The sequence below is a fragment of the Carlito syrichta genome, unplaced genomic scaffold (assembly GCF_000164805.1).
Source record: "Carlito syrichta isolate Samal-C Ts95f unplaced genomic scaffold, Tarsius_syrichta-2.0.1 Scaffold309276, whole genome shotgun sequence".
Taxonomy (NCBI): Eukaryota; Metazoa; Chordata; class Mammalia; order Primates; family Tarsiidae; genus Carlito; species Carlito syrichta.
In genome coordinates, this window is record NW_007253372.1 from 2,909,128 (window position 1) to 2,922,276 (window position 13,149).

At 37.7% G+C, this 13,149-nt stretch overlaps 1 protein-coding gene across 2 annotated transcripts in view; it reads right to left on the reverse strand.

Moving 5' to 3' along the window:
- ATG5 (autophagy related 5) overlaps positions 1–13,149 on the reverse strand; it is a 138,026-nt gene that overhangs the window by 41,675 nt on the left and 83,202 nt on the right. The gene's annotated exons all lie outside the window — the stretch shown is intronic.

The following is a 13,149-nucleotide window of genomic DNA, read 5'->3' on the forward strand; positions in this document are numbered from 1 at the left end:
GTGGCCGGGGGTGGCCACTGCACTCCAATCTGGGTGACAGAGTGAGACTCCAAGTCAAAAAAAAAAAAGTATGATATTTAATCTTCACAATAGCCCTATTTCAGAAGTGGTAAGATGGAAGCCCAGAGATGTGAGATGAATGCCCCAAATAACCTAGCTAGTTGAAACATAAACTTAAAAGTGCCTAAGTCGAAAGCTTTCCATTGTAACCACTGCTATATATTAATGCATGTTAGAGATTCAATTCCTTCAGGTTCTTTAAGGTTCTTTATCAGAAAACTTATGTGGGGAAAAAAATTCCAAAAATCACGAATATCCAACTTTTACAGAAAGCAATCATTGATCATGTATTATAATACTCGTGTTTTTAAGCAATATACTTAGAAATTTGTATCTTAGAAATAATCAGAACATACCTTTAAAAAAATTTAGAAGCTACCCCAGTCTTTATTCTCTATCCCAAATTTCAATAAAATCCACTTACCAGGCTGAGCACATGGCTCAAGCCTGTAATCCCAACACTTTGGGAGGCCAAGGTGAGCAGATTGCCTGAGCCCATGGGTTTGAGAACAGCCTGGGCAACTTGGCAAGACCTCATCTCTACAATAAATAAAAAAATTAGCTGGGTATGGCAGCACACAAATGTAGTTCCGGCTACTTGGAAGGCTGAGGCAGAAGGATTGCCTGAACACAGCAGGTCGACGCTGGGGTGGCCATGAGTGTGCCACTACACCCTAGTCTGGGTGACGAAGTGAGACTCCAACTCAAAAAAAAAAAAAAAAATTCCACTTACCTAAATTTGAAGGTTAAGAATCATTAAGGTGGTGATGTCATCAGAAATGGCAGAGTGAGAATTTCAAATATGCTCTTCCATAAAGCAATAAGAACACTGGAAACATTCTCAAAATAAACTCTTTCTGAACTCTAAAAGTTAACCAAAATCTTGCAACAACCTGGGGAACATTTATTCAAAGAAGATGGTGAATATTGGTAAAAACAGCAGACTCTGTTGTATCTTTTTTTTTTTGAGTTGGAGTCTCACTCTGTCACCCAGACTAGAGTGCAGTGGCCGCTCCCGGCCACCGCAGCCTCGACCTGCTGGGCTCCGGCGATCCTTCCGCCTCAGCCTTCCAAGTAGCCGGAATCACAGGCATGCGCTACCAAGCCCGGCTGATTTTTTTGATTTATTGTAGAGATGAGGTCTTGCTGCTCAGGCAGGTATCGAACCCGCGGGCTCAGGCAATCCACTCACCTCAGCCTCCCAAAGGCGTGGGATTACAGGCTGAGCCAACGAACCCGGCTCTTTGTTGTATCTTAACAAGCCCTTACCACATCTCCTATTCCCCAGCATCACAGTGGCCTTAAGAAACAGCAGCTTCAATGACAGCAGCCTAGCTGCCAGTGGATGGGTCCAAATGGGGTCAGAGGGCTTTTGAAGCCCCATTCTCAGAAAACTCATCACTTACCTGTCCATTCCCTAGAAAAACCTCACCCATAAGACCTTATCTGACCTAACTGGAGCTCACTGGGTACAAACAACTTTATCCCCAAAAGTGTTTGCTGAAAACACCAGTGGCAATTGTTAAACATCACAGCAACCCTGAAGCAGCAGTAACAGTTGAGACAAACAAGCTAACTCAAAAAACTCAAAAAGAAAAAAATAAAAGTCTGGGAAGTGAACAATCAAAGGAGGCTTTGAAAAGTTCTGTTGTATTCCTGGTAATCTATGAGGTCCCACACACGTAGAGATGTGCACTGCTCTAAAAAGATGTGTAAAGGTCCTAAAGTTCTCATCCATGGCAAACCTTAAGGATCTCCACACAAGAAGAAAGTAAAACCTAGTTATAATTTGACTGTCAGAGCACTGAAGGCATGTGCCAACATTCACACATAGTCCCTCAGCAAAGACTGAGAGACATACTGGTTCCAGGCATTTTAGAAAATCTCTTCTAATCATTAGATGATCCCTAAGCTAACCAAGCAGAGACTTAAGAGGCTACACGTGACAGAAAAAAAAAAGTCCCTAAAGAAGAATTAGTTTAAGAAACTAACTAAACAACAGTGGCAACAACAATAAATACCAACCCTGGGAAGGAGTGGAGCATCTGATTTCCGGAGTTACCATGTTATATTATACAAAATGCCCCTATTTTCAGCAAATATTACAAGACATGCAAAGAAACAAAGTATGGGCCATACACCGGGGGGAAAAGTAATAGAAACGATCTCCGAGTAAGACCAGAAGCTAGACTTACTAGGCAAATACTTCAAAAGAACTATTTTAAATATGTACAAAGAACTAAAGTAAATCATGTCTAAAGAACTAAAGGAAAGTATGAGACAACCTTTCACCAAACAGAGATAGAATTATAAAGAAACAGAAGCTTATTATAAAAAAGTACCCCCCAAAATTCTGGAGGTGAAAAGTACAATAATTGAAATGAAAAATTTACTTGAGGGACTCAGCAGATGATTTGGGTAGGCAGAAGAATGAATCAAGAAATCTGAAGATAGGTCACTGTAATTATCCAGTCTGAGGAATAAGGACAAGAAAATAAAAGTAGAATAAACAAAGCCTCAGAGACTCATGCGACTGACTCCATTAAGCACAGTGACATATATAATAGGAGGCCAAAAGAAAATAGTGAGAAAGGTTCAGAGAAAATTTGAAAAAATAATGGTCCCAAACTTGACAAAAAAATTAACCTACTCATCCAAGAAGCTAAACAAACTCCAAATAGAATCAACCCAGAGAGCCACACCAAGGTGCATCATAATCAAACTGCTGAACTCCAAATTCAGAGAAAACTCGAAAGAAGGAAGAATGGACTCATCATGTACAAAACATCTTCTCATTAACAAGACTTCTCATCAGAAACGGTGAAGGTCAACAGGCAAAGGGCTGACATAATCAAACAGAAAAAGAATGTCAACCAAAAACTCTATAGCCAGAAAAGCTACACTTCAAAAATGAACAGTGCCTTGCAGCTCTGAAGATGCGTAAGATCACAGATCTCCACTGTTGAAAATAATTTCACTTTTAGGAATACAAGAAAATTAGGACAAGCTTGTCTGATAACTATATATAACACTACAACTGTTCTTGCTCTATTCTGAGTATTGTCAAGATATAGCCACAAATTAATTACTGGGAGACAGAACAGGATACAAAATCCTTTCAGGTGAAATTAGGCAAGAATGTAATCTCAGTAAGTCCCCTAATATGAACGAGTTCCATTCTGAGAGCACACTCGTAAGTCCAGTTAGTTCGTAAGTCCAACAAAGTTGGCCCAGGAACCCAACTAACACCATCCACTGTACATTACCACTGCAATACCACTGCTTTTACACTTGCTACTGGACATCTTGGGCTTGAAATAAAGATATTCTAGTACCCTATATAGTACTGTACAGTAAAGGACATAAAAGCACAACCACTTGTAGAGGATGCAGGCACATGACAATGTACTCCAGACCTGGGAACTTACTTACATGACTGGATATGCGAGCACACATTCACATATTTCAAAGTTCTCAACTTGAAAGTTCGTATATAGGGGACTTATTGTACTAGTAGTAATTTAGATTGAGGGGGAAGGAATCAACTTAAACCAAGTAGCACAGAGTTGTAAAGAACATTGAAGGAAAAAAAAAATAAAACAAATAAAAACAATTTTTACAAAATAAAACAATTTAGAACTAAGCATGCCACAAGAACCTAGCCTAACAAGAAGTGCTTAAGCCACTTAATTTATAATTTGGGTACAATTATCCCACAAGAAACTCCCAGGACTTTCTCCCCATTTGTAACCTAATTGATTACTTGATTTTAGAAAATAGTTTTATTGAGGTACAAATTACATACCATAAAATAAATACACTTTAAGTACACAGTTCACATTGTAACAAAGTGTTAGAGTTCCAAGACCATTGCCCCAACAAGATATAGGACATTTCCATCACCCCCTAGTTTCTTCTTGCCCCTTACTGGGCTGGTCAATCTCTACTCCACCCACCCCACCTGGCCCAGACCTGGGCCCCAGGATAATTACTTTTTTGTCATAAAAATAGAATCACAGAGTATATTCTCTTTTGTGCTTGGCTCTTTTCACTCAACATAATAATGTTCTGTGAGAGCTATGTTGTTGTATGTATCATTCCCTTAATCCTGAACAGTATTCTATTATATGAATAGAATACAATTTTGTTTATGTATTTACCTGCTGCTATGAACACTTGTGCACAAGTATTTTTGTGGCCATATACGTTCATTTTTCTTGAGCGAAGCTGTTGGATCTGCTGGATCAGAAATTATTTATTTAATTTTGTAATAAATTGGCAAACTCTTGTCTCAAGTAGTCTGTACTATTTTACGCTCCTGCAAATAACGAGGCTTCCACTTAACACCATGGCCTCTTCAGCACTCTGCATGCCCAGTCTTTTAATCTATTTTTTAACTCACTGCGCTATTAATTTTCATTTTCCTAATAAATAACAGTATTTTGTATGTTTCCATGGAAAAAAAATAGTAACTTCAAGCTGGCATATAACTAACATCATTTCTAATTAAAAACTCCAGAAGGAAATCACTTTCAATTGATAAAGACTACCCAATCATTCTAAATGATGAAACATTAAAACCACCAATTAATACTGGAAGCCCAAGAGAAAAGTCAACTAGGATCATCATTATTCAATATAGTTTTGATAATGCTATACTAGCAATACAGTATACTGGCAAAGCAAGAAGAAGACACAGCTCTTAAAAACAGTAGGATGAGGCTTTTTGTTTTTGTTTTGCTCATACCACAAATAAATGCAAATCCAAATAAAAACAAAAATCTACAAAACATCTAGAAATAATTTTTTTTTGAAAAAAGCACAGGGCCTACTTTAAGAAAACCTTAAAATCTATGCAAAACATAAAGCAAAATATAAATAGTAAGACTCATGTTTTTGTCTGGAAAGACTTCATAACATAAGGTGAATTAGCTGAGTGCAGTGGCTCATGCCTATAATCCCAGCACTTTGGAAGGCCCAAGTGAGAGGACTGTCTGAGCCCACAGGTTCAAGACCGGCCTGGGCAACTTGGCGAGACCTCATCTCTACAATAAAACAAAAAAAATTAGGCAGATGTGGTGGTGCAAGCCTGTATTTCCAGCTACTTGGAAGGTTGAGGTGGAAGGGTTGCCTGGGTCCTGCGGGTCAAGGCTGTGGTGTCTGTGAGCATGCCACTGCACTCCAGCCTGGCCAACAGAGACTCCAACTAAAATATAAAAATAAATACATAAATAAAGGTGAATTATATCAAAATTAAAATAGATATTTAATGTACTTCCACTAATATGTAATCAAACAGGACACTATGGGCAATTCAATAAAATTATTTTTAAAAGTTATATGGAAGAATTAATGACTGAGAATCACCATGAAAAGTCTGAAAAGAGAGAAAGGAATGAATTGCTCCAGCAGGTAATGAATCACTAAAATAAAAATAATTCTGGCAGAAGAATAAATAAATACATTGATAAATAGAATAAATAAATAAATACATTGATAAATAGAATAAAGAATTCAGAAACAAATTCCAGTAATCAAACTACTATAATAAAAAGCAGAGGTGGTATATGCATTGGGTGGAAAAAAGATCATTTATATCAGGAATTAACCAAGTATGGCCTACAAGCCAAACTGTGCCTTTCCACCTGTTTTTGTAAATAAAGTTTTACTAGAACATAGCCATGCCTATCATTTGCAAATTGTCTATGGATACTTTCATGCTACAGAGTCATGCTGTTGCAGCCCTTGTCTACAGAGCTGAAAATATCTATTCTCTGGCCCTTTAAAGAAAAAGTATGCCATCCCTTAGTTTATATAACAAGTGATCTGCTGTCATCTGGAAGAAAACAAAGCTAGAACCCCATATGACATAATATATGGTGGGGAGGGGCCTTCTTAACAAAGAAAGAAATGCACACACTACTAAGAAAAAGGATATATTTGAAGATTTAAATATAATAATAAATAATAATACAAAGATTTAAAATTTGGCTGGTTGCAGTGGCTCATGCCTATAATCCCAGCAATTTGGGAGGCCAAGGTGAGAAGATTGCCTGAGCCCACGGGTTTGAGACTAGCCTGGGCAACTTGGCAAGACCTCATCTCTACAATAAATCAAAAAATTAGCCGGGCGTGGTGGTGCATGCCTGTAATTCTAGCTACTTGGAAGGTTGAGGTGGAAGGATCACTTGAGCCCAGCAGATCAAGGTTGCGGTGGCTATGAGTATGCTACTGCACTCCAGTCTGGGCAACTGAGTGAGACTCTGACTCAAAAAAAGAAAAAAAAATTTTTTTTCTTATATAAAGACATAAAAATCAAGACAAAAGGTGGTTTTAATTTTTTTGCAATGTGTTTAACAAAAAAGGTTAATACTATAAAAACTAATCCTTTATAACATAAAGAGCTAACACAGAGGAAAAATGAGCAAGACAAAATACAAGGCGATTTACAGGAAAACAAAACCAAATTGCCAATAAAAGTAAACAGATTTAAAAACTTTCTAAGCATGAGAGAAACATTAATTGAAGTAAAAACGATACATCTCTTTGTACCTACAATACCCCTGAAAGTCAGAATTATAATGTTCAGTTGCTGGTACAGGCATCACGGAAGAAGGATGCTCTTAGTATGTTGGCTGACTTAAATTTACATGGATACATTTTTAAAAAGTAACTTGGCAATTTAAAAAAAATCTCTACGTTTTGACCCAAAATCCAATTCTTGAGTATCTACTCTGTACCTAAAATAATACACATATAATGCTGTTTACTGCAGCATTGCTATGGCAAAAATTAGAAACAAACAAAAAACTCAACAGGGAATAATGAAAATATTACAATGCACCCATAGATTGAATACAGGGCAGCCATTAAAAAGAATAAATTAAGTCATACAATTGAGCAACAACAACAAAAATCCAAACCTCATTCAAAAATGGGCAAAGGACTTGAATAACATTTCTCTAAAGGAAATATACATTGAGCATATGAAAAGATGCTCAACATCACTATTTATTAGTGATTACATCCCACATCCATGAGAATGGCTAATAAACAAACATATAAATAATAACAAGTATTGGTGAAGATGTGGAAAAAGTGAAACTGCTGTGCCCTGTTGGTGGGAATGTACAGTGGTGCAGTTACTATGGAAAAGAGCATAATCATTCCTCAAAAAAATAATCATATGATCCAGAAATTCCACTTGTGATCAAATACCCAAAAGAGCTCAAAGGAGAGACTTGAATATTCGTACACCTACTGTGATGGTTAACTTATGTGTCACCTTGGCTGGGCTACAGTACCGGAAAAATATTTTTCAAGATGTAGGTGTTTTTTAGATGAGATGAACATTTACACCAGTGGGTTTTGATAAAGCAGATTATCCTCCATTATGTAGGTGAGCCTCATCTCATCAGCTGAAGGCCTTATAGACCAATGATCGACCGCTTTGAGCAAGAAAAGTTCAGCCAACAGATTGGCTTTTGGAATCTATTGCAACTCTTCCTTTATCTCCAGTCTGCCCCATCAGATCCTGGACTCACCAAGCCTCTACACTTTTGTGTCAATTCCTTAACATAAATCTCTCTCGTGTGTGTGTGTGTGTGTGTGTGTACATGTAGCTGCACATGCACACAGCTGGGTCTGTTTTTTCTGGAAATTGCTGGTTAATACATCCACGTTCACGGTAGCATTATTTTCACAGTTAAAGGTTGGAAGCAGCTCAAGTAGAGGAATGGGATAAGCAAAATGTGGTCTATAACCACTGCAGAATAGGATTGAGCCCTTAAAAAAGGAAATTCAGACACGTGATACAACATACGAGGGTGATCCCCAAAACCCAGGATTTATTTATAAAATAATGTGTATTTATTCTTACATGTTTAAACTTCAGTCACCTTCAAAGGACTCTCCCTTTGATGTAATATGCCTATCGAGATGCTGCTTCCACTACTCAAAACAGTTTTTAAAGCTGTCAATTTTGATGCATTTTCGTGCTTCTGCTGTTTTTTGTTTCACCTCTTCCACATCGGCAAAACGTTTCCCTTTGAAGACTGTTTTCATCCAGGGAAGCAAAAATAAGGACACTCATGGTGAGGTTGGGCGAACAGAGAGGGTGGGCATGGGGGTCCTGCAGCTTTCAGTCCCAAACTGCTGAACACTCGGTGCAGTGTGGGCAGGTTGTTCATGTAAATCACCCATCATGAATAGGCAAACACGCTGAATGATTCTCAAAAAAATATTCACTGAAGCCAAACACAGTCTCTCACAACAATGCTAGCTAGAATACTAATGCCGGGGAGTTCCTAGAAAACTTACCTAGCGGGATAAGCCTGTACTACAAGGGGCCCATCCTCCAAAAATTAATCATGGGCTTTTATTGGGGGGAGGGGACTGTCCCTCATAGATGAACAATGAGGACATTATGCTAAGTGAAATTAGTCCACAAAAAAGACAGTATATGAGTCCTAGAGAGGTTAAACTCATAGAGAGAGAAAGCAGAATGGGGAAAAACAGGAGCTGCTGTTTAATGAGTGCAGAGTTTCAGTTTTACAAGATAAAAAGAGTTTTGGAGAATGAATGTACAATAATGTGAATGAATGTATTAACACTACTGAACCGTATACCGAAAAATAGTTATGATGATAAATTTTGTTATGTGCAATTTACCATGATTAAATTTTTAAAACAATTTTAAGGAAAGGTATTATAAATAACAACAAAATATTAAACACCATATGTTCAGCTGTGGAATAGAGAATACTTGCATTCTATCCTGCTAAAGATATCTATTCTTGTACAGTTCAAAATGTATTACAAATTACACAGTGTGTCTTTTGGAAATGACTGAAAAACTAAATTTAAACCAACAATATTCAGTTTCCAAACCAAGAAATCCCTCTTCTTGGTCTCTGGCTTTTCTGTTAGATGTTATTATGAGACATCTACTAAAATCGAAAACAGTGACAAGAGTAGAATGACAATTCCTTACCAACACTGTCACAACCCTGGAGGGGAAAGAAAGTTAACACACAGGGCCATAATTTGTCACACATTTCTGTTGTCCTCGATTTTTTAATTTTATACATCAATATTTCTGGAAATAAAACAGAATCTAAAAATTCAGTTTACGAAGTGTCAAGTTAATTCCTGATATCCCAGTTTCCATTTTTAAATATGTATTCTTGGCTGGGCTCCCAAAAGGTGGCTAATCCCAGCCCTTTGGGAGGCTAAGGCGAGGGGTTTGCCTGAGCCCGCAGGTTTGAGACCAGCCCGAGCAAACTGGCAAGACCTCATCTCTACACAAATTAAAAAAAAAAGTAGCCAGACTGGTAATGCGTGCCTGTAGTTCCGGTTACCTGAAAGACTGAGGTGGAAGGATCATAGGAGCCCAGCAGGTCGATGCTAGGGTAGCTGTGAGCATGCTACAGCACTCCAGTTTGGGTGACACAGTGAGACTCCAACTCCAAAAAAGAAATGTACTCTCTCCTCCAACACTCCTAAGTATCTAGATTCTTAAATAATTTTAGCACATTACAATAGAATTTAAACAGATTTACTTAAGTAAAATGGCTAATAAATCTCCCAATAGAATTAAAATATTAATGAAGCTTTAGTGACATAAATGAACAATTTTACACTGAAATAATAAATGGGAAAGGAAGCAGAGTTCTGGGGATTCTGAAAGAGAACAAAATTAAGTCCAAAATTTACTTTATTTTACTATTACATAACAGATGAACAACTTCTTCCAAAGACAAGTAGGAAACATTTTTACTTTATTAGCAAACAAGTATTGCCTACAAGCTTCATGTTTGTATTTAAAAATAACATTGCTAGATTGCGCCTAACAAGATTATCTAAATTTATGTACAACCTCAAGAATAACAAGTAGGACAGAGTAGGTGACTAAACAATCTTTGCTGATTAAATATGAATGGATACTCAGATTATTAATAGTCCCTTAGGATTTCCCATTCTTTACAGGTTGAAGAGACAACTCCTTAATATAGTCCAACCCTTACCTCTGCAGCCTTATTCTCCCCAACTCTCTGTGCTCAGGACAAACAGGCTACCCTAATACTCACCATACCCTCTTTGCCTACGAAGCTCTTCATCATGACTCTCGGCCTGTCACAGTCCACTCACCTGTCTGATCTCTGAGGATGCAACACTTCCTCAAGGCAGCCTTCTCTCCTCTCAGACTAGGGCAAATTCCCCCTAGGGGTGTTAGACTTTTATTGCACTATATGCCTCTTCTTCACAGCAATCACAGTTCCAATTTTATATCTGTTTGTGTATTTAGTCGATAAGTTTCTTTCAACCTTCAGACTATAAGCTCTCTAAGGGGTGAGATGTGTAATATTGATTATCACTTGTATTCCCTGAGCATAGCACAAAGCATGGCAGGCAAATATCTAAGTACATGAACTTGATGAATGAATGAATGAATGAAAGTGATACATTTTTCTTACCCAAAGTTATAAAGGCAGGACAACAGGACTCCAGTACTTCTTGAAAAACAGAAACGATGTCCCTACTTTTCATTCTACAACATAAATACCAATGCCTGAGGACTTCGTGGTCACTTTACAAATCTTTTTGACAAATATCTTTATTAGTCACCATCTGTTTATGTATGCTATTCTAAATAACTTTCTGTCACATTTCTCAAATACTTCCTGCCATGAACCTCATCTCTAGAATATTGGTTGCACCTGGATCTCAGGAACACAAACTTGAAACTCACATACCAAACTAAACTGTTATGTAAATGACAGAAGTGACACATGTTGGTCTGTGACATCTCTGGATGGCTTTCAGCTCAGTTTAACTTTTACCACTAAAACCCAGTTGATTGATTATCATTTTGAGTCCATGACAACACAAACAGCCAGACAACACTCTTCCAAGAGTCAGTCTTGAACAACTTACTTGCTCAAAATGGACTTCACTCTTTATGATAATTATGTTTTGAAAATTCTGCAAACTTCATTTTTATAAACAAAAATCATACTTTGTTCATAAATCAGACCTAGGTCTGCAATCTAGTCTTCTGTTTTCATTTGTGTGATCCTGAGCAGGTGACTCAAAATCCCAGGCCTTCAGTTTCCTCATATGTAAAACCAGATGATTTCTACATCCTAAGATAGTTTTGAGGCTTCAACAAGATAAAATGGGCCTCATTTAAGCATGCTGGGTTCCCCCACCTCTCTCCCTTGTTATACAGAAATTCTATTAAAATTCTATTAAAATTCTGCAAAGTAAAGTAAATGCTTTAGTATAAATTGTGCCCTTCATTTATCTACTAGTAAACTTGAATCCTCAGGTTTTCTTTAAATGCACTTCAAAATGTAAGGTTTCAAACAATACAGAGGTTTATATCTAGTATGTTAAAGAAATAAAAGGTGGCCAGGTGTGGTGGCTCACACCTGTAATCCCAGCATCTTGCGAGGTTGAGGCAAGAAGACAGCCTGAGCCCAGGAGCCTGAGACCGATCTGGGCAACATGGCAAGACCTCATCTCTACAATAAATAAAAAAATTAGCCAAGTGTGGTGGTTTATATCTGTAGTCCCAGCTATTCGAGAGGCTCAGGTGGAAAGATCGCCTAAGCCCAGGAGGTTGCGACTGTGGTGGTCATGACTGCGCCACCGCACTCTAGCCTGGGTGACAGACAGAATGAGACGCTGACTCAAAAAAAAAAGAAGACAAAGAAATGAAAGATATTAACTAACCAAAATGCTGCATAAATAAAAACTACACTTAATAAACAGAGTATCACAACCACACAAACTAACTAGATATAAAGAAGTCAGCAACAGAAATCTGAAGTTACCACTAGTTCATACAATGAGGAAAACAGAAAGTGAAGCTCCTTCTTCCTTTGGTCCAGGCATGAAGATTTTAAAATAAAAAACAGGGAAATGGGAAAAGCCAGGAAATTACAAATAACAAAAACTAGGACTCTTAAATTTTTATATTCACTTCTAGATAGTCTTCTAAAGTTTTAATCGAATTCAAACAAGAATCAAAATGGAAAGAAGATAAAGCAAAAAGTCAAATGAGAACCAACAGCATAGTCAGGCTCTTGGGTCACTTTCTGTCTGAGGAATGGCCCAGCAGCCTGACACAGGAAAGATCAAGCAGGGGACTCTGCCCTTAGAGTTCCCCATCTGGCAGCCGAGTCCTGTCAAGCACATTTTGAGAATTCTTACCTTCCCTTTTCTATCTAATTATAGACTTCATCAAAACATGCTTTCTCTCACACACACACACTCCTTCCTCTTTCCCACCTTTCCTCTCTCTGAATCCTTCTGTACTATAAGACCATGGTAAGAGGTATAGATTAATCTGACAATTTCCCCTAAAACAGGATGATAAATTCAAAAAAGGAAAACTTTTCCTCTATATACCTGCACTATTATTCTGACAATAATAATCCCTGCATTAAGCACAATACACTTTCCCTATATGGGCTTACAGTATTTATAATAATCTATAGTAAAGTATATATCCCAGAACTTAACCCAAATAAGTGTTGGAAGGTATAAACCTCAAAACAGTTATAGAACTCTTCTTTTTCAAATGTCGTCAGAATTTGCGGTATATTTTATTTACCTAAACTCCACAAGTATGATATTCTTGATAGGCTGTGCTAATGCCTTACGGTATATTATTATGGAGCTGATGGTACAACAAAATGTAATGAAAATAAAATTAATAATTGATTTAATGAACAATTCACATGTCGAGCACTTTTCTAGACCCTGAACACAGTATGAACATAACAATAACCTACCTTCATGAAAAATATAAACCACTTGAAAATTATACCTACAACACTAAATCAGGAACACTTTTCTTTCTTCCAATATATTAAGATTTTCTTTTTTTTTTTGAGTTGGAGTCTCACTCTGTCGCTCAGACTGGAGCAGTGGCCGCTCCCAGCCACTGCAGCCTCAACCTGCTGGGCTCCGGCAATCCTTCCGCCTCAGCCTTCTGAGTAGCCGGAATTACAGGCATACGCTACCACGCCCGGCTGATTTTTTTTATTTATGTAGAGATGAGTCTCGCTGCCCAGCGGGTCT